The sequence below is a fragment of the Sus scrofa genome, chromosome 6, assembly GCF_054392235.1.
Source record: "Sus scrofa isolate SSC_HxYL_T2T_F1_AM1 chromosome 6, Sscrofa_HxYL_maternal_Yorkshire_Landrace_v2.0, whole genome shotgun sequence".
NCBI lineage: Eukaryota > Metazoa > Chordata > Mammalia > Artiodactyla > Suidae > Sus > Sus scrofa.
The window spans coordinates 145,382,486-145,403,822 of record NC_139388.1 but is presented as its reverse complement, the minus strand read 5'-3'; the positions used below and the strand labels follow the sequence as shown (position 1 = coordinate 145,403,822).

Sequence of the window (21,337 nt, the reverse complement as noted above, 5' to 3'; positions counted from 1 at the left end):
GGTATCCACTGATGGATCAATAAATTAATAAAGTGTAGCATACACACACACATACACACAAACAATGGAAAATTATTCAGCCATAAAAAGAAAGAAATCTTGCCACTTGTGACAACATGGATGGACCCAGAAGGCATTACGTTAAGTAAAATAAGTTTAAGACAAGACCGTATGATCTCACTTACATGGAAAACCTAAAAACAGCCCAAATTAGAGAAACAAAGTAGAATGACAGTTGCCAGGGTCTGAAGCAGGGGTTGGAAGAAATTTGGACACACTGTCCAAGGGTACAAACTTCCAGTTAGAAGATTACTATGTTTTGAGGATCTAATATTCAGTGTGGCAACTATAGTTAACCTTTGAATGACTCAGAAGTTGGGGGCACCAACTCCCCACACAGCAGAAAATCAAAGTAAACCTTTACAGTAAACCCCCCATACCTGAGGTTCTGCATCTGTATGTAGATTCAACTGACTGAGAATCCTGTAGTACTATAGTATGTATTTATTGAAAAACAAATCCATGTAAGAGTGGACTTGCATAGTTCAAATCTGTATTGTTCAAGGGTCAACTGTATTATATACTTGAAAGTTACTAAGAGAATAGATCTTAAGCATTTTCATAAAAAATGTATTATATGAAGTGATGGATGTGTTAACGAACCTTATTATGGTAATCATTTTGCAATATATGTGTGTGTATCAAATCATCATTTTGTACACTTTAAACTTATACAAAATCATATGTTACTTGTATCTCAATGAAGCTACGGGAAAAAGAAAATAGAGAAGGTCAAATAAATGCCTGCTGAAAGGCAGAACATAAACAAATAAAATAATAGCCAAACTTAAAATCATAAATAACCGTTGGAACTAATTTAAGCACAGAAATAGAAAAATTAGAATAATGAGACAACATCCTGGAGAAAATAAGTTATCAGGATTAACTTATAAAAAAGAAAACCTGACTAACCTTATAATTGTCAAATAATGTAAATATAATGAAGAAACCCACACAGACTTCTGAAAAACTACAGAATTTTACTGGTAATCAGGAAAATACAAATTAAAAAGTTATCAGTCCCAGATATCAATATCTTATCATTTAAAAAAATAATAATGACTTGAGGTATTGGAAATACTGATAATGGTAAGAGTGTAAGTTTGTGCAACTGATTTAGAGAGGAAATTCTATTAATACTTAGTAACCTGGCACATGTGCAAATATCCAAGGCACCAGTTTTACTTGTAGATAACTTCCCTAGAGGAAATCTTATATATGAATACAAGTGGACATGAGATGGAATGTCTTGTTGCAGTATCATAAATATTCAAAATGGTACAACCCTAATAATCTTTCAGTCAGAGAATAGATAATTAACCTGTTGTTTATTCATTCAATGTAATATTTTACAGCAATCAAGCTACATTTTCCTACTAACATGGACAAATCTCCAAACTAGCATGTTGGCTTAAAAAGCAAGTTGAGAAAATATACATAATCATCATGCCATCTCTACACTTTAAATATAAACTATATCCACACAAACTGTTTTATATATGATTCACATCAGCTTCTAGATAGTTAATGTTTGTATATATCTTTATCTACAGGATATAAAGCAAATAAGACAAATATTAACATTTTTTTAAATTTTGGGTTATGGGTCTGCCATATTATGACTTTTATTTTGTTTAAATGGTAATGTAATTTAAAAGAAAAGCATTTGGTATAAGAAAAATATGAGAGTAGCCATAAGAAACATTCATTCATAGATACCTAATATGAACTAGGAGATAATAAGTCATAAGACGAAGCCTACCTCTAGTATCCAGGTATAGTCTTTAAATTTAATTTCCTCCTAGAGGGAACAAGGATTCCTTCAATACATGGTTTATTCCAAGGTCTAAGTCAAAAAATGTACAAGGTGATCCTACCATGTCACTTTGTATGAGAAAGCAAGGTAACTACAATAGAGTACAGACGCCATGTGATACAAAGGCAGGACCCTTCCAATTATATTGCACACGGGAACTAGAGTAAGTTACTAGGTAGAAGCCATTGGTACACATTTCTTGAATATGTGTATCTTGCTTATTAAAGCTTCAGAGTATGGATGATGTCATCTCTAACTCCTCCTCCATCCAAATCCCTGAATAATATAATAATGTTCCAGGAGGTAAGGAATTAACAAACCTAATTTGACTCACATTAAATCATATCTTTCAATCTAGATCATGTTAGTAATTTTGAACTCCATTTACCTTTTTGTGTTTGTTTTATTTCTTCTTTCTTTCTTCCTTCCTTTCTTTCTTTCTTTCTCTCCTTTCTTTCTTTCTCTCTCTCTCTTTTTTCCTTTGTCTTTTTAAGGTTGCACACTCGGCGTATGGAGGTTCCCAGGCTAGGGGCTCCAATCAGAGCTGCAGCTGCCGACCTACACCACAGTCACAGCAACATGGGATCTGAGCTCCAACTGTGACCTGCACCACAGCTCATAGCAATGCCAAATCCTAACCCACTGAGCGAAGCCAGGGACCAAACCCAAGTCCTCATGGATACTAGTCAGGTTCATTACCGCTGAGCCATGACAGGAACTCCTATTTCCTTTTTCAATTGGTTAAAAACATTTATTGGGCCCACGAATATACTCAGAATGTTGTTGCTAAGGCTCCATGAATTAAATAGCATTCTCAAGAAAGCCAGCTGACTCTTCACCCATAACAGAGGTATATTTTGGTTCAGAAGAGCAGCCTCACATAGTGGCTTAAGTTCTTCCCAAACTATTATACTTGCCACCATGGCAATGAGAGCTTAAATTTGAAAAAATGATTTATACACTTAAAAAATCTGACCAGGTTTGGAAGTAACAACAGCAACAATAAAGAAATACACAGAGAAAGCAGTATGCCATTGAGTCATTTAGTTCCAAAATAAGTTCATTCAAGCATGCTTGGCCTCAACCCCCACCTGCCTTCATAATTAGACTATTTTTACATTTTACCAAAGGTTAAAGTCAAATTTGAATGCCTAGACTCAAGAGTGGGTCAAAAAGAGAGAAAATAATTTCCATTCATTCTCAAGTTCTGCCTTTGAAAATCTGGTTTGTCGGAGGATCAGCCTCTCACCTTCATGAGTATAACCTGCCTCCTTTCAGGGTATAAACCACACCAATGTACCTTATAAGCACTGCCTGAACCAATGGCTTCAAAAGCATGGACTTAAGTAATGCATTCACAGTGATTATGAACTGTAGTTGTGAATACCCAACCTATTCTAAATCAATAAACTTAGACATTAGAGCTACATTTATTCCTATTCCAGTGACAACAGTGATATTACCCAAGCCCTGTGAGCCTGGTAAATAGGAAAAGTTAAAGAAATCCCCCCATCCTTTGTCTTCTAGAAAAAAGCTTATGCAAAAAAACATCCTCCCACATATGACTTAGATAAGGCTCATGGCTGCTTCCTTGTTTACCTATGGCAGGACCAGTAGACCTCAAATTCTCATCTTTTGCCTCATAAATTATTAGCTGAACTGTTTTGCCTTCACCTATCAATCAGAACAAAATGCTGGTTAACCAGACTTCCCCCCCAGACTCCTGGCATTGCCTGCCCTCAGCCCTAGCCAGTGTAAAACTCCAGAGAATGGGTTGATCCCAGGGTAAAGCATTCTCTGATCTGCTGTCCTATCACACTATCCTCCTTCATCCCATCTCCCTGTGCCTGTTCCTTTCTAGCTTTGCGGACTGCTCCCTAACGACAACAACAAAAAACAAAAACCTCTTTTCTGCCTAACTTTTGAAATGCTTACAGATCTCATGGTGGGATCTTACGGCAAAAGTCCTTATACCCTCTATTGCAATAGTGCCTGTCACTCTTCTTGCAACAGTCCTTTTGGATAGTCTCTCCTTGCCTAAATAAGTCTCTCTCTCTCTTTCTTTTCCCTTCTTTTTTTTTTTTTTTTTTTTTTTGACACTAGCGATACTACCCGGTGGAAGAAACTACTAGTTCCCTCCCCTATCCCCACCCCCAGTATTCATTCTCCTCCTTTTCTGTAAAGAACTTTGAATTCTTAATTTTGAAATATAATTCACCTTTCCTAAGATCCCTTGTAACTAAATGTGGTGATAAACAAAGCCTGGCCAATGATAGGTAAGCAGAACTAGCATTCAACTTTCAGAAACTTCAAAAAACTATGAATAAAGGGAAGTGTGGTGTTTTTCTCACATCCTTTTCTCCTTTCTGTTAGTGGAACATGAATATGATGCCTGCAGTTGGAGCAGCCACATCAGACAATGAGATGTCAGCCATGTGAAGAGGAAGATGAAACAACAAAGAACAAGCCATTGTTCTGGGGGTGGGGTATCACTTGCAGCCAGATTTAATGTTAATTGAACCATATCACTTAAACTCTCCTTTTCTCCACATAAAAACTCTACTAAAAATGTTAGAAAAGATAAATAAAACCCTTGCCACCTTAGGGTACATTTTCCCTACTGAATAATTATTTTTAGAACTGTTCTCTTTCAAATCAAGCACACACATGCACACAAGATGGAAGTGAAATTACTAGAAACAAACAATGGACAGTCCCTAGAAATTAGAATAAATCATCTATTGATTTAAGTCTCTTTCTACAGACTTTCTGTTTTGCAGTGTAGTAAATAATTACAAAAAATCAGAACACAGCAGATATGTGGAACAACTAATGACTACCCTGCTGAAAAGATGAATATTCCTTGGTGAATAGCTTGGAACTAAAAATGTCTTGGTTTAAAAGAGTATAATGCTGATATCCTTGACCATGAGACAGCCTGTTTTTCATCCATGATCAACTCTGAGTATTAATGTATTACTCTTTAATTTAATCCAAAGAGTTTCACAAGTCACAGCAAAAGTCAGATGCAGCAGAGATATTGAAGGTAGTTTATTGGTATCCAAACACCAAAATCAGAAAAAATAAGATCTCATTGAGTTCAGTTTACCACAAGGCCACAAAATGATGGAAAGTAGGAGTTTACATCATGGCTCAGTGAAAAATGAATCTGACTAGCATCCATGAGGATGCAGGATTGATCCTGGGCCTTGCTCAGTGGGTTAAGGATCTGGCATTGCCATGAGCTGTGGTGTAGGCTGTAGACATGGCTGAGATCTGGCATTGCTGTGGCTGTGGCTTAGGCTGGCAGCTACAGCTCCAATTCAACCCCTGGCCTGGGAACCTCCACATGCCACGGGTATGGCCCTAAAAAGGCAAAAAAAAAAAAAAAAAATTCACCAACTGTCACTATAAATTGAAATCAAAAGGATATACATATTTACCTATATAATACTATTATCACATATACTCATGCACTTATAATATTAATTTTAATTTTATTTCCCTTTAAAGACATAGCTTTTCTTTTTTAATATACCATTAGTTCAAATTATAAATATGGTTATGGATTGTATAAAATGTTAGAATAAGTTAATAATACCAATTATTTAAATCATAAACATATGTGCATATTTCATACATATGTCAAAAGTTACCTTTAACTATATATATATATATATTCCCAAATTAAATTAGCATCATGTTATAAGCACATCTTTGAACTAAAATAATATAAATTTAATTTTAAAATGACAGTAACTTCAACATTCCTAATACTCATTAGTTAATTTAAGAATATAACTCCTAAGTGACTTTTTGAGTGATACATAGTTGCTTGATAATCCAATTTTACTTTTTTTTTACTTTCATATGCAATTCTACAACATGACATCAGTTCTAATTTATGTGTATATCTCACCTAATTAGTACATCAGTGAGAAAAGAAACATACCAATTTTTGCTCGGATTGGACCCCTAGCCTGGGAACCTCCATATGCTGTGTGTGCGGCCTGAAAAGACAAAAAGACAAAATAAAAAAAGTTAAAAAAAAAAACAAAGTATGAAAGGAACAGTTTTACTTTAGGCTGGGTCCATTGTCCCAGTTATAAAAAAGTCCATAGGAAAATATTATGCTAGTTGATAATCATTTTTTCTTGAATTTTGAAAATAAAAAGCAGTATTAGATTTAATAACTCAGTCCAACTCATAAATCTTAGTATAAGAGCAAAGAAAGAATTAGCTAGAGAAGTCCATATTTTTCTGAAGAATTTTATAACTAAAATAATGTCGGTCATTATAATAAATGTGTTCTCATGTATTTCATATTCAGTATTTAGTCGACATAAATATAGGTAAGACATAAATTTCAAAATTGGGGCCAATTAATTTACTTTTGAATTCAGAGCAATTAAGGAATAAAATAAAGATCTAAATGCACCTTTATAACCTTCCATCTATATAAAAGAGAGTCACAAACTGTTTGGATATTAAAATAATATCCATGTATTAAAAAGTGATCTTTGATAAATTTCAAAATGAAATTGTTTTACTCATTTTAATTGTATCTACATTTTAATTGTATCTACTTACCTACCTAATTTTTAATCTTTTAAAAACTTTGGAGATCGGTGAATGAGGAACTTAGACTTCTGAATTCCATTTACCCCTTAGATGTCTTAATATGATCTAGGATTGTATTTGCCTGTTGGAAGAAATATCACCCAACAATGGTTATGGCTTCTTTCACCAGATAGAGAAAGTGCTAGTTTGTCTTAGTCGATAACCTTCCAACTACTTTAGTTAACACTCTACTATTATGAGTTCTCTTTTTTGACAGTATGCGCAATCTGTCATATTCACATGCTGATGTGTTATTGGTCTTTTGCAACTGAGTTTGAATTATAAACATATTCCTTTGAAATCCTTCTAGAGTTTAACATTAGGTATTTTTAAAAGTTTAAATAAAATATTTAATATCATGATACACTGAAAATAACTATCTTTATAAACTTTCAGAATTTTAAATGTACTACCCATTAAAAACAAACATCCAGATGATTTCTTACCAAGATACTCATTCTAAAAGTATGTCTTCAAAATTTATTGCATTTATGAAAAATTTTTGCAGGCTCTTAGATACCATATGGCATTCATAAATTTATAAATTTATAAAACATACTTTTCTAGGTACTGTGGATAATAAAAAGCTTAATATGTGCCTGTTAACAAGTTAATATTTAAATATAGAGGCTACCTATTTAAATGTTTTTAAAGTACAATGAATTAAGCTCTAAGCACTAATCTGAGATAATAAATTAACCGTTATGAAAATGATAAAGGACCACGTGATAGTTAGGAGTTGAGATTCTAGAATTGTATACCTAGAGTTACATTCTGATCTGGCTATGGACTAGCCATGGGCTTCAATTTCCTCATTTGTCAAATATGTATTAAGAATAACAGTAACCAGCATAGAGTATCTTTGTACCTCTTAGGTTGCTGCAATGTTTCAATGAAAGAAAAGAATGAAGAATACTTAGCCCAGAGGCTCATACAAAGGAAGTACTTAATACATGGCATTTATAATCTCATAAACAAATTTCCCTGGCAGAATCAAAGAAGGTTTCCTGGAAGTTTTAGTAAGTAATCTAGGCACTAGCACTTACCCTATGCCTGAAATGGATGAATGGATGATCCAAAATCAAGCTATGAAGATTTAACTATATACCTTAACATAAGAATATGGAATTATAAATAGGATGTCTTACTATTGGTGTTTAAATGGTCATTTGCTTCATTATACCAATTGATTTTTCCAAAACACAAAGTAACACTTCGAATTTCTTTTTAACAAGCAAATTAAAATCAATTAAAATATCAATAGCCATGATTCTAAGATATTAAATCGATATTTCTGTACTATAGAAACAAGTTAAATATGCTAATTATCCCAATGATATCTACTTACAATTAAAATATTTAGCATGAATTTATAATACAGGAAGAAAACTTTAGAAACTTTAAAAAATCAATTTAAAAACTAAGTATCCATTACGTATCCAAAAGGAAATATTAGAATCAGATTGGATAAAGAAGAATATTCTCTGATTTTATTTAGTAATACTGGGCATTCATTAACTGTTTACCAACAAATGTCCCCTCTCTTCTTATTAGCTTTATTTTTTAGGGGGGAGGATTCTACCCATGATTTATTTCTTTTTAAATATACTTTATTTTTAGAGCAATTTTAGGTTCACAGAACAACCAAATGAAAGATATGGAGTTCCTTAATACAGTCTGCCCCCAGACATGCACAGACCAGGGTCCACATTTTACTTTGGGGTTCGCTCTCGGTGTTATACATTCTGAGAGTTTGCATAAATGTACAGTGACATGCATCTACATTTTAGTATCATGCAGAATAATTTCACTTCCTTAAAAATCCTCTGTGTTCTGCCTATTCATCCTTCCCTCTGCCCTTGGCAATACAATTTAGTGAAAGCAGTACAAGTGGTGTAGTTCAAGACTTTCTGTGGAATGGTCAGACAGATTTACAGACAAAATGAAAAAGTAAAGCATTTGTGGGTTGGGCAGATTTTCAGTTCAGGTTTTCATAAAGTTGGATTTAGTCTGCTTCCCAATGACTGTCCAAAGAGGTAAAAAGAACAAGAGATTATGTTAGATGAATTGATATTAGTAAGATAATTTTTTACTATCTCTATAGATTTGCCTTTTCCAGAGTGCAATATGGTTGGAATCAGACGGTAAGTACACTTTTCAGCATTATTTTTACTTTCCTTTCTGAAATTCACCCATCCTAGTTTTCAGCTATGTGGTGTACAAAGAACCAACTTCTTTAGCCAGTGAGCCCATCATATGTACTAGTCACGGATTCACAAGCATACACACTTCTACCATCAACATGGCTCCCTCCTCAGGGCTTTACTTTAATCTTATTAAGACTTTCTCTGGACATTCCTTCTAAAATTGTAAAAACCACTCCTCATAATCCTGAGTGCTCTTTTCTTCACCACTTTCAATTACAATGATCATTGAGACAATATATATTTAACTCATATTTCAATATTTTGTCCATTTTCCTATACTAGAAACTGAGTTCTATGAGGGCTAAGATTTTTCTCTAACTTATCCATACATATATTCTAGAGCCTATATTACTGCTTGGAATGTTTTTCTTAATAATGATGTTTTGATGGCAATAATTTTATTCAATAAAGGAGTAAACTATCTACAAAATTATTTAATGCAAATCTAACAATACTTTTGAAGGCATCTTAGTATTTAACATTTTCTAAATTAATGAAAAATTGATTACACATATCTTGAAAGAAACTCACATTGGATTGTTTGAACAGAAAAAGAAAAAAAACGATGATAAGTGAGCTAAAATATCTGTTAAAATTTATATATTGCTATAATTACAAAGTGAAAATGTAGCCATGTTAAGAATTATGGGAAAAAATTATAAAAGCAGGCATTAAATTTAGTGAAAGCAATACAAATGGTGTAGTTCAAGATTTTCTGTGGAATGGTCAGACAGATTTACAGACAAAATGAAAAAGTAAAGCATTTGTGGGTTGAGCAGATTTTCAGTTCAGGTTTTCATAGATAAAGTTGGATTTAGTCTGCTTCCCAATGACTATTCAAAGAGGTAAAAAGAATAAGAGATTATGTTAGATGAATTGATATTAGTAAGATTTTTTAAAAATAAACATAATACATTTCATGAAATAAAATGAATTAAATGCACAGTTATAAACATTTGCACATATTCACATGTATAGTTAGATATATGAGAGAGACTGAGAGAGAGACAAAATGATTATCATTTGTTATAACATTGTCCAGGAAGGTTTAGTCTTGCACAAAAGTCTGCCTTATTTGTACTTTCAGCCTTGAAAGTGTTTTAAACAATTTTCCTGAGTATTAACGTTGGTCTAGGCATGTGCTAGAATATTTCTTACCATAACCAATTATTAAAGACTGCTTACTCTGTAGTTTCAGTTTTGAAAAAATTTTAAATGATTTTCTTTTATTACCCTAAGTCGCTGCTGTCAGACTGGGTATTGTACTGCTCATTTCTTTGTTTTCTTAACCAGTTACTTCTCCGAGCTCCACGACCTTGTGCTTACTTTCATATTCTTTATTATCTAATACTACTGAACAGTTTACAAAAAACACAATCAGGAACTAAAAGAAACTACAAATATTAATATTTCTCCTTCAAATTTTATATTTCCCCACAAATTAGGTTCCTACAAATAAGTATACCTCCGACTCTGAACGCTTACAGGAGCAACAACAGTCATTTCTCATAAAATCACTACTGAAATTCTCATCCATATGACATTCGTGGTCATTTTAATATTAGAATGAAAATAATTGAAAGATCAATTATGAGTTATGTCACTGAATCACATACAATTATTGCCAACACTCTCAATTGATGCATTGTCTCCAAGAGATGAATGACATGATTTCTTTGGATGAACACAAGACTGACTATTTTAAACTAACCTCTCTCGGATTCTAAGGGTATAAATGGTATTCCATTTGCTTTTTCTTTCTTTTTTTTTTTTTTTTTTATGGCCACACGCATGGCATATGGAAGTTTCAGGACCAGGGACTGAATCCAAGCCACAGTTGCCATCTACACCTAAGCTGCAGCAAGCTGGGTCCTCAACCCATTGTGCAGGGCCAGGGATTGAACCTGCATCCCCTTGCTCCACAGATGTCACTGATCTGGTTGTGCTATAGTGGGAACTTCTGCAGCTGGATTCTTAACCCACTGTGCCACCACAGGAACTCTCCAATTGCTTTTTACAACAGTTATTGTTTTGCTAGTCTTTGTTTCCCAGAGATTTCTGTTAAATATCCTTAAGGTTATTGAAATAAGAGAAAGAGAGGGAAAGAAAAAGCCTTATTTTTTCCCCATACCATTCCTGTTGTGTAGAATAGAATGCCCACCTGTATTCATAACTTGAACAAACATTTTATTTACCACATGAACTCAGAAAACCTGTAAGACTTAGTACTGATACTAGTGCTGCAAAAATGTTTAACTGAGCAAGTAGTGGTGTAACTTTAGACTGCTTGGCTTCCTTTATAATTATGGTTTTTCAAGTAAATTTGTTAATTTCTTAAATCTTAAATTTGTTGAAAGGCCTATTTAAAGATATGTGAGCCATTTTTTGGTGCAATGTGCTGTTATATTTATTATGAACACAACTTTATTTTTCATTTTTTCTAATCTTTATCAGTCATCCAAACTATAATAACATTGTGACTTTCAGTTTGATGCATATTTAATAACTTTTAAACAAAAGATAGTTTGAAAAAATTTCCTGATAACACAAACAAGTTGTCATTCAGTAAAGTAAATTATGGTGTGATAAAAAACACATGGTTAGGGTTTAGAAAATATGGGTTGTAATTATTTCATTACATTTCAATAACATGACCAGCTCTGTGGTTGTTGATAAGACTTGCTAGATCACATTCATCTTTGAAATGAATGGCCAGGATCTAAGGGTTTTAAAATTCTATGACTCTACATAGAATATTTTGGCTTAAATTCAGTGTAATAAAAGTCATATGCATGATGCAGCAGTTAGAGTCAAAACATTTAATAAGAATTAGAATATGGTTAAGAATCATTAGATTAGTACTAGCTTGTTGGAACCATATTTGGAGAAATATCAGTACAAACCTAAAAGAACATTTTTGCTTAATTGGAAGAGATTTTCTCTATGGCAAAATAATAAAATGCCCACCTGAAGAGAAGCAGTGACTATTTATGTTCAAAGCACTAGCTGTTTCCCAAGTTCCTAAGAAGTTTTTACAAGGTAGGTTGGTAAGTCTACTCAGCTTGTAAGAATTCATTTCACTGGTGTTCTAGACTCATTTTGTATAGAACAAGATTAGTGTAGCCTAGAGCATTCCTTAATGGCTAATTAAATTGATTTAGGAAATTGACTGATACTGTTGGTGATCAACATAGATGAAATTAGGGAGTGGGAAATTGGTGTGTGAGTGCAGTTCCTAGACCAGTAGCAAGAACATTACTTATGAACTTGTTAGAAATGCAAGTTCTCAGATCCCACTCCAGACCTACTGAAATCAGGAACTCTGGGGGAGTGAAGCAACAATCTGTGGCTCACCAAGACCTACAGCAATCCTAGTACACGCTAAACTTTAAGAATTACTGATTTAGGCTATCTGGGGGCTGGTATCACGAATGATAAAGGCAGCTATTTAGATGGTGCATTTCAGGTATATGGGACCTGATTAATCTCAGTTTTATAGATTGGGAAAAAAGGTGAAGGTAATTTGTGGTCAATCAGCAGACTAGAGGTGAACCAGGTGAACACAGATCTGTCTTAAATTCTTAAATGGGTGGTCACCATTCCACCCATTAAAAAAGCAAGAACAAGAATGTTAGAATAATACATTCTTAGTTCAATACCCTCAATCATAGCTTTGAGTTTAAATCCAGTTTTAAAGATGATGACCTCAAGGAACTTTAGAGTTCCTTTAAAACATGAAACAGGGTTGTGGGATGGAAATCCTATAAAATTGGATTATGATGATCATTGTACAACTATAAATGTAATAAATTCAAAAGTAAAAAAATGTTATAATTATCATTAAAAAAACATGAAACATACAATTATCATTTAAGAATATAAAACAATATATAATGTTACTCTAAAGGTGTTTCAGGAAGAGGCAGTATTTACAGAGCCACACTTTTCAAATTTTAATGAATCACCTGGAAACCTTTTAAAATGCAGATGCTGAGTCCCTAAGCCTGGGATGGAGTCTGCTTTAAGCTCCAGAAAGATGCTCCTGGTTCTGTCACGTGACTTTGTGTAAAAAGGATATGGAGGCAGAGATGGCTAACTTTGAAGTCAGATTGGAACCAACAGCTACCACTTATGACAAGGTAAATTGAAGCATGTTAGTAGATTTTTCTGGGCCCCATCTGTAAAATGGGAATGGGAATATCACCTATCTTTTAAATTGACAAAAATGTTTCCTTTTTAATATTACAAAATACTGACACATAGAAGCTAATAAAAATTTTTAGCTTTCAATATTTAGAACAAGAAGTTACCTATCTCTATAAAATATGTCATTTTCAAGCATGGCTTCAAATGCTTAATTCATATAAATAACATAAATGTTGCATTAGAGGCAGCAAATCTTACAGAAAAAAACATAAGATTTTTTTAAATTAGTAGAATAATAAAATTTTATGCCTTATGAAATACTGTTTGAGTCCTAGCTCAAATTACATAGGCTTAGTGCTTACATCTGTTTCCATCAATGATAATATCAATAATTCTACAAAACCTTTTTTTTTTCTGATAATCTTTTTTTTTTTCCTCTCTCCTTAATTCCATCTCATTAGTTATAGCCTATGCCCATTTGGGGCACTTAAAATAATTTCTTGCCCTGAAGACAGAAGATTAAATTATAGACTATTAAAATATGCAACTAATTGGTCCAGTGATTAATTTCAAATTTAGTTGAGATAAGAATCCTGAATCATACCTAACTTTAGGGATTTGTGGTAGAAGATTTTTCTAATTTCTTAAATAGAAAAATTATTATTATATTTTATAAGCCATTTAATCATGTACATGGCCAAATTGGAAATTAAACTTGGAAGGTAGGGACTTGCCAAATGATCAACAGCTTAACATTAGATTTTTTAACCTCTATTAAAAATTTGGGTAAAAATCTAAAATCATTCCTAAATAACTAACTTTCATTTTCATATTAAGAAGACAGAAGTGTATTTCTTTTCTTTTTTTTTTTCTAATCTTTTCTAGAGCCACACCTGCAGCATATGGAGGTTCCCAGGCTAGCGGTCTAAACAGAGCTGTAGCTGCCAGCCTAAGCCAGAGCCACAGCAATGTGGGATCCGAGCCACGTCTGCGTCCTACACCACAGCTCATGGCAACGCCAGATCCTTAACCAACTGAGCAAGGCCAGGGATTGAACCCACAACCTCATGGTTCCTAGTCAGATTCGTTAACCACTGAGCCACAACGGAACTTCAGATGTGTATTTCTTTCTTTCAATATATGTATAAGCAGGGATCCCCAGAGATTTAATCACTCCCCCAAGGTGTTGCCACTTAAAGTCCTTTAGGACTTTAGCCATATACAAATGGAATAACCTAAGGCAAATATACAAATGGAATAACCTAAGGCAAAAAGTTTATCAAAGACTAATTTATATATTTGAGTGTCTACAGCCAGGGAGGATCAAAAGAGGAATATATCTAAAATATTTCAACTTCAGTGAAGAATTATTTTCTTTTTTTTCTCTTAAAAAATAAGAGCTTCTACTATGGTAATAAAGGATAATGCAGTGAGGGTTTATTTTGTAATTAATATGCATGGGAATTTACACAGTTAATTTTCATTCACATTTACAGGAATTACCTCTAACCTACATATTGACAGAAGAGCCTCTTTAATTTTATGAGTCCAAAAAACCTATCTAAGTGCCTAATTTTTTTCTCCATTGCCTTTAATTAAAAGAACTCCAGAATCATCTACCTGATAATTTGGATAATTTTTTTTAACAGGAAGCAAGTTTGCTCACTGAACACATTTGCTAAGCTTGCCTAACGACAACTTCAGATTCATGAAAATTAAAATGAGCACATTCTTAGTGGGCAACAGGCCCACTCAAAGGGAGTCAGCATACTTACTTGCTTGCCTTCTCTTTGGGGAAACCAGAGAGCTGTGGGCCTTAGGGTCACTTATCCAACCACACCACCCCAACCGCCCGCTAACACTAGTTTTCACATCTAAAAAATAAGGGACCGAGTTAATCTCCAAGATGCATCAAGATGATATTCCATGAAATGCTACAGTATCCCTGAACATTTTTTAGGGATTATCTTGCAGGTAATTTTAATAGCATTCAGTGTCCAAAAAGATATTGTTCCCAACTATGAAACTTTTTGGAAAAACAGGTATCATCACCTGCCTGTGTTACATGAAAATATTAAATATTTATTGGACAGTCCTTCTCCCCTGAAATTATAAAAGACGGCTTCAATCATTTCCATTATTCCAGAAATCTAGAAAAGTTTCACCTGGGATAGCTATAGCCTGCCCCATTAAGAGAATATGCCAAGCTTATAGGTCTAAAATTATATCCTCTCAGATACATCAAGGCATCTATTGTAATGCATATTAAACATCTATGATGATGGTGAGGGTGATCATGATATCTTGGATTTCCTATTTACCTGGTTCTGCCTTCTTTTTTTCTTCCTCCATCTGTCCTTTCCTCCCGTCCCTCTCTTTTTTCCCCTTTACCCCCTTTTCTTCCTCCTTTTCTTCCTTCCCTCTATCTTTCCTTCCTTCCTTCATTTGTGCAAGACTCTGAGTTTGTTATCTCCAAGGACTTAGCAACTCCATAGGAAAAAGAGTAATTAATAAATAATTACAAAATGGATAATGTATATTTGGATATTACAGTTGTATGTAAGCCTCATGGAACTACAAATCAGGGTGGACTGGCTTTCACCTGGGTGGAAAGTATCGAGGATTCCAGAAGCTTTGTCAGAGGTTTAACTGTCTTAGTCCTAAAGAAGAAGATCAATTGCATTACTGGCTGAAGCTGTCATAACAAAACACCATAGACTGGATGGCCTAAGAGCAGTAATTTATTTTCTCAGAGTTCTAGAGGCTGAACAGCCAAGATCACTGTGCTTGTAAGGTAAGTTTTATTCAATGTAAGCCTCTTGAGTTCTAGGTGGTTTCCATCTTGCTATGTGCTCCTGTGACCTATTGTGTGTCAGAGGAGGGAGAGAGTCTGACAGATTCAGAAAGAGAGAGAGAGAGGGAGGAAGAGAGAGCGAGAGAGCAATGATGTCTCTTATTAAAAGGACACTAATCCTTTTGGATCATGGCCCCGTCTTTCACCTTAATTACGTCCTTATAGGCCCCATATCCACACATAGTCACATTGGGGATTAGGGCTTTTACATATGAATTTTGGGAAAATACACATATTCAGTACATAACACTGATAATGAAGAAGTTGAACTTTGTATCAGTCCAAGTGAGTGATGGAGGGGTGAGGATTCTATGTTCTGAGTAATAACAAATGGTTCAGTACAACTAGGCTATAGGTAGTATGTCTGGAAGTATTAGGAAAAAGACAGGAATGGCAGAGACTAGCCTGAAATACCCTCCTCAGCAGAGTAGAGGGAATCCTGCCCATAAGTGAGACAGGAAACAGAACTATGTTAAGGTTCTGTGGACCACCAGCACATTTCTGTCTAGTCCATCTTCTCTCTCTGTCAACCACTGGAAGGGTTTCTGACTTGATGTGTTCCACTTCTTGTTAACATCACACTATGAGGTGCAGATTCATATGGGGAAGATTTTTAGCTGAACCAGAAATACATCTATTTATTGCATATTGAATTTTGTTTTGTTTTTCTGAAATAAACATGCCTCAAAAACTATGTTGTCATATAATTTTAATTTATCTAGAAAAGTTTTACTTAATACAAAGGACTAATCAACAAGTGAAATCCAATTACGCTTTTTTCTCATTCCCAATCCATAACGAACATCTTAGTGATGAGATCTTCCTCTCTGTTATATGATATATAACACACCATTCTTCAAATTCTTACTACTGGTGAGTCTTTAATTTTTCTTTGAATGTTTTGAAAGCTTTGGACCTTAAAAGTTCCTTAAAAGCAACAGACTTCAATGTTAAAGCAAAAAGTAAAGCACTTTAGAGACCTGATGAACAATTTCATATTGCTATCTTCTCAACAAATTTTGGAACTTGTTTCTGACTCTTTAAAGATTTGGGGAAGAAAATATGTGCAAGTCATATAAACACTCATCAGTTGCTTACACATATGTAAAGGCAAGATTATTCTGTGGCCATTATGTATTGGTGACGTCAGGGATTTCTTTCTTTCTTTTTTTTTTTTTTTTGGTCTTTTTGCCATTTCTTGGGCCGCTCCCACGGCATGTGGAGGTTCCCAGGCTAGGGGTCCAATCCGAGCTGCAGCTGCCAGCCTACGCCACAGCCACAGCAACGCGGGATCTGAGCTGCGTCTGCCACCTACACCACAGCTCATGGCAACGCCAGATCCTTAACCCACTGAGCAAGGCCAGGGATCGAACCTGCAACCTCATGGTTCCTAGTCCGATTCTTTAACCACTGAGCCACGACGGGAACTCTTGTCAGGGATTTCTTATTCCAACTTCAAACTATATTTACATATCAAAACCTAATGAGATATGAGAACATTCTAACACTACATCATCTGGTAATATGCTTTTCTACCCATAAAGATGTTTGTAAAATAGTGAAGCTCATTTAGGCCATTACTTATAAATCAGCATTTTACTAAAACCACAGCTTGGTTAGATCAAATTTATAAATATTCTTGTCAGTAAATATTCTCAATGTAATGTTGTAATTTCTTAATGAGCTCTTTGCAGTAGAAAAGGTTAGATAATTAGCATGCTGGTATTCAACTAGCATACATTTTAACATTTCTGGGAAAATGAATGCTGAGTTCCAAAATACAAAGGAAATCATAGAAGTGATTCATCATCTCTTATAAAGAATTGAACAACTCGACAAATTTTGTAGAATTTTGATTCTTAAAAGTCGGTAACAATAAAGCATCTAGGTATAAAAGTTTTGACTTATTTCTTCCCTTTTTCTTATGATTTAATAATTAATTCTGTCATTTCTCACCCAAATAAATCATCAGACATACCCTCATACAATTTAAAACAGTATGTCTGATACTCTGCTGGTGCTTAAAAATAGGCAAAACAGACTTTAAAAATAACCTCAAAAATGAACACACAATTACAAATTATGGAAAGGGTTATTAGGGAAAATATCAGAGAATTATAAGAGAAAAAAATGAGAGAGAATTTATGTTTGGAGGGGGATTGTGTAGAAAAAGTCTAAGATTTCAGGAATTAACAGACTTAGGCAGGGAAAGAATGAGAAAGAGTATGCCAGGCAGAGGGAATAGTTTGTGCAAAGGTCCTGAGCTAAGGAAGAAATGAGGTTCCTGCTCTTTCTACATCAGTGAAACATTTAATGAGCACAGATGCTTTACAGAGGCCGTAAGCTTTCATAATGTGAATTGGCAGCAACCAGACTGATTAATCATGGAGTTCAATTTTCATTATGAAAGTACATTGAGCCCCTCATCTATAACAACTGAAAGCTCCAGACAAAGTTCATTAGGCTGGCATCACAATTATTTTGTCTTAGTGGATTGTTGTTTGTTTATCAGTGATATGAATTTTAAGAAAAGAATTATGGGATTCTGCTGCAGTGGTGAGGAAAAAAAGAGCATGACACTTAAGCAAAAGCCAAATATAATCAAAGTCTGAACTCTCTCAATGATAATTAATTGCCTAGCTCTCCATTTTAGCGATAGGCTACTTTTATTTCTAAGATTCCTTCAGAAAAAAAAAAAAGTTTGCTATTGAAACTCTGAAGGTCATTAGCTGTTTTCTATTTCCTCCATTTAAACAACTGATTCTGAAAATATTTTTAATAATCTAAGTTTTTTTTTTTTTTAAACACAAATATTTTCATTGAGTATTGGCACTCAATCTTGGAGCTACTGTGTCTGGCACAGATAACTCAGTAGTCTAGTACAGAAAGCCAGTCTTCTCCCTAAACAACCACACTGTTTTCTCCTGGCTGCATCCTCACCTTACTTTCAAAATATCCATCTATGCATGAGCATTTGATTGTCTGCTTTTAGTTAAGTGCCTAGCTCTCCATATACTTAGTCATCTGCTTATTTTAGCGTCTGTTTCTTGGATGGCTTTCTGCACTTCTCTTTCCCTCTTTTTCTTCTTGTCCTATCAAAACTGAAAACAGTTATTCAGCCTTCGCACACATATGACACATATATTTAATAGTTGAGTTTAAGCTATTGCACTAAATAACTCTAGGAACTCTTCTTCCTGATACAGAATTTTTCCCCACTTTCACCTCAAATCTGTTTCCCTAAATCACTTAATAATCATTCAAATTCACTTCATTTAAGTTAATGTTCTCAGAACTTTTACATATTTAAAAATACAGTGAACTTCTAAAAAGAATCTGGAAGTTTTTTCTTCTGCATATGCCTTAATATTCAAAAATTAATGGAACCGAACAAACCAATTATTCAATAATAATGTCTCCATAAAAATAACTATCTCATCAAAAGTAACTTTGCAAGATACAAATGTTTAAAGAAAGATAACCTTAGGAAAGATATTAATATTAGCAGAAGATAGAATTGTTTATAATCACACAGAGTGGACCAAAAAGTATGTGAACAGATAAAATTAGCAAAATAATGGATGTATATGTCTTAAAACACTGTATTTCACAAAGGTTAAACAGCTAGTGCATCATAATTCCCAAAATGCTATGTATTAATGTCATATAATTTCATCCGGTGAGTTCCTTTTTTAATATAGCAAACTGCAGCATTCTCCAAACCACTGGAAAATGCAGAATAAATTATTCCACCTGTGGGGATGTCTGAAAGCTAATACGCACAAATTAAAACAATAAAGTTGTGCTATCTAAACATGAAAATGAAAGTAACACATCTACCCTTCCTAGCTTGTTTTATATTATGTATATAAATCTCCACTAAAATTCACATTTCAGGATACGTACATAGATTAATGGTGACTTGAATTAAAATACTGCATTTCAAATAGTTCGATAATAATTATATGTTTATTTTGTACTCAAACATGGATATTAGTTTGAAAATGTAAATGAAAATCCATTCCTAATAGAACACAGTCATAGTTTCCCTACTTTATCATTAATTCCCTGCTTGGTATTTTTTTGAACAAAATTATACTACTTGTAAGAGTGTGGGTGTATCTTTTATTGTAGGAATGAAGGGAAGATTTAGGAACACTTCTACTAATTGATTAGTGTGGTAAATTTCCCTTGAATGGTTTATATTAACTAATTAATCCCCTGTTCCCTACGCTTACCCCTTGTAATAAAAATCTCTGTAGATCAAGTGCTATTCTTATATGAATGCCAGTTTAGCATACTGATTACATTTCTCAAAGTCAAGACATCCTCCTTCTTAGTGTGTCTTACATTTTCTCTTCCAAGTAGAGCTTACAAAACCTGTTAGATATTTTATGCAATTGTTATTTAAATTTTTGTTAAACAAGCATTTAATAGGTTGTAAAACTTTGGTATCCACAAACTCCAAATTACTGCGATTTTGATGGCAAACATTAACCCAAACCAATTTCAGGTATTGAATGCCTGTCAAGGTTTGTTTGTAATAAAAGCACACTCCTCTTTATCTTTCCAAGTTAGCCATGACAGTATTTCGTTTCATTTCTCCCTTCTACCTCTTATCTCTTCCTTCTCCACTCCCACATTTAGTTTTAGTAACCAAAATAATAGATTATAAATGTCTTTTTTTAAAACTCCGATCCAAAGTATATGATCCTTAAAGTATAATTAAGCATTTTGCTAAGACTGTCACGAGGCCTCAAATCCAGTTTGTGGTTCTTTTCTCTGTGGATCACATTTCTTTACACTTCAAATACAAGTTTTAAATGATCGATTTTCCAATTATGTTTGGAAAAAACTACCAAATAATTAGAAATGACGTTTGATGTTTCATGGTGAACCTGAACTTCATTTCATTTTAAATGTGCTTAAAAAGGCTTCATTTAGTCCATTTTTTGGTCTATGAAAACCCCGGACCTAAAGTAAACAGACTGGAACAGATAAGATAATAAAGCTAATAATTACTTCAAATTATTTCACTGGAGTTCCCGTTGTGGCGCAGTGGTTAATGAATCCAACTAGGAACCATGAGGTTGCGGGTTTGGTCCCTGCCCTTGCTCAGTGGGTTAAGGACCTGGCGTTGCCGTGAGCTCTGGTTTAGGTCGCAGACGCAGCTCGGATGCCACATTGCTGTGGCCCTGGCGTAGGCCAGCGGCTGCAGCTCCGATTAGACCCTTAGCCTGGGAACCTCCATATGCCGCAGAAGCGGCCCTAGAAAAGGCAAAAAGACAAAAAAAAAAAAAAAAAAAAAAAAAAAAAAAATTACTTCACTATATAAAAAACCTCAATATAAAATTTAGCTATAATTGATTAATTGGACAATTCAGTGAAATTTGGATAGATTCATTTAAAAGTTAGTCGTCAAGCTTTGAATTTATTTTCACATTTCACTTTTTTTTGCATTAAATGGAGTCAAAACAAATGTAGCCTAATATAAACTTCCATATTAAAATACTGCTTTCACATAGATCAGAAACTCATAAATACAGTCACTAAAGAGCCCATTAATTAATTTTTCTCACATTTTCAGTTTATTTCACTTATAAAAATAATACATTCATGTGCAGAAAGAAAATT

At 34.0% G+C, this 21,337-nt stretch overlaps 1 protein-coding gene and 1 long non-coding RNA gene across 6 annotated transcripts in view; both read right to left on the bottom strand.

Annotated features, from left to right (window-relative positions):
• Nucleotides 1-21,337, bottom strand: part of NEGR1 (neuronal growth regulator 1) — an 865,843-nt gene that overhangs the window by 678,284 nt on the left and 166,222 nt on the right. The gene's annotated exons all lie outside the window — the stretch shown is intronic.
• On the bottom strand, nt 13,701-20,791 carry LOC146402857 (uncharacterized). Its single transcript, XR_014807975.1, has 2 exons — nt 18,813-20,791; nt 13,701-18,418 (listed from the first exon to the last, which is right to left on the bottom strand). It is a non-coding gene; the product is annotated as an uncharacterized LOC146402857 (long non-coding RNA).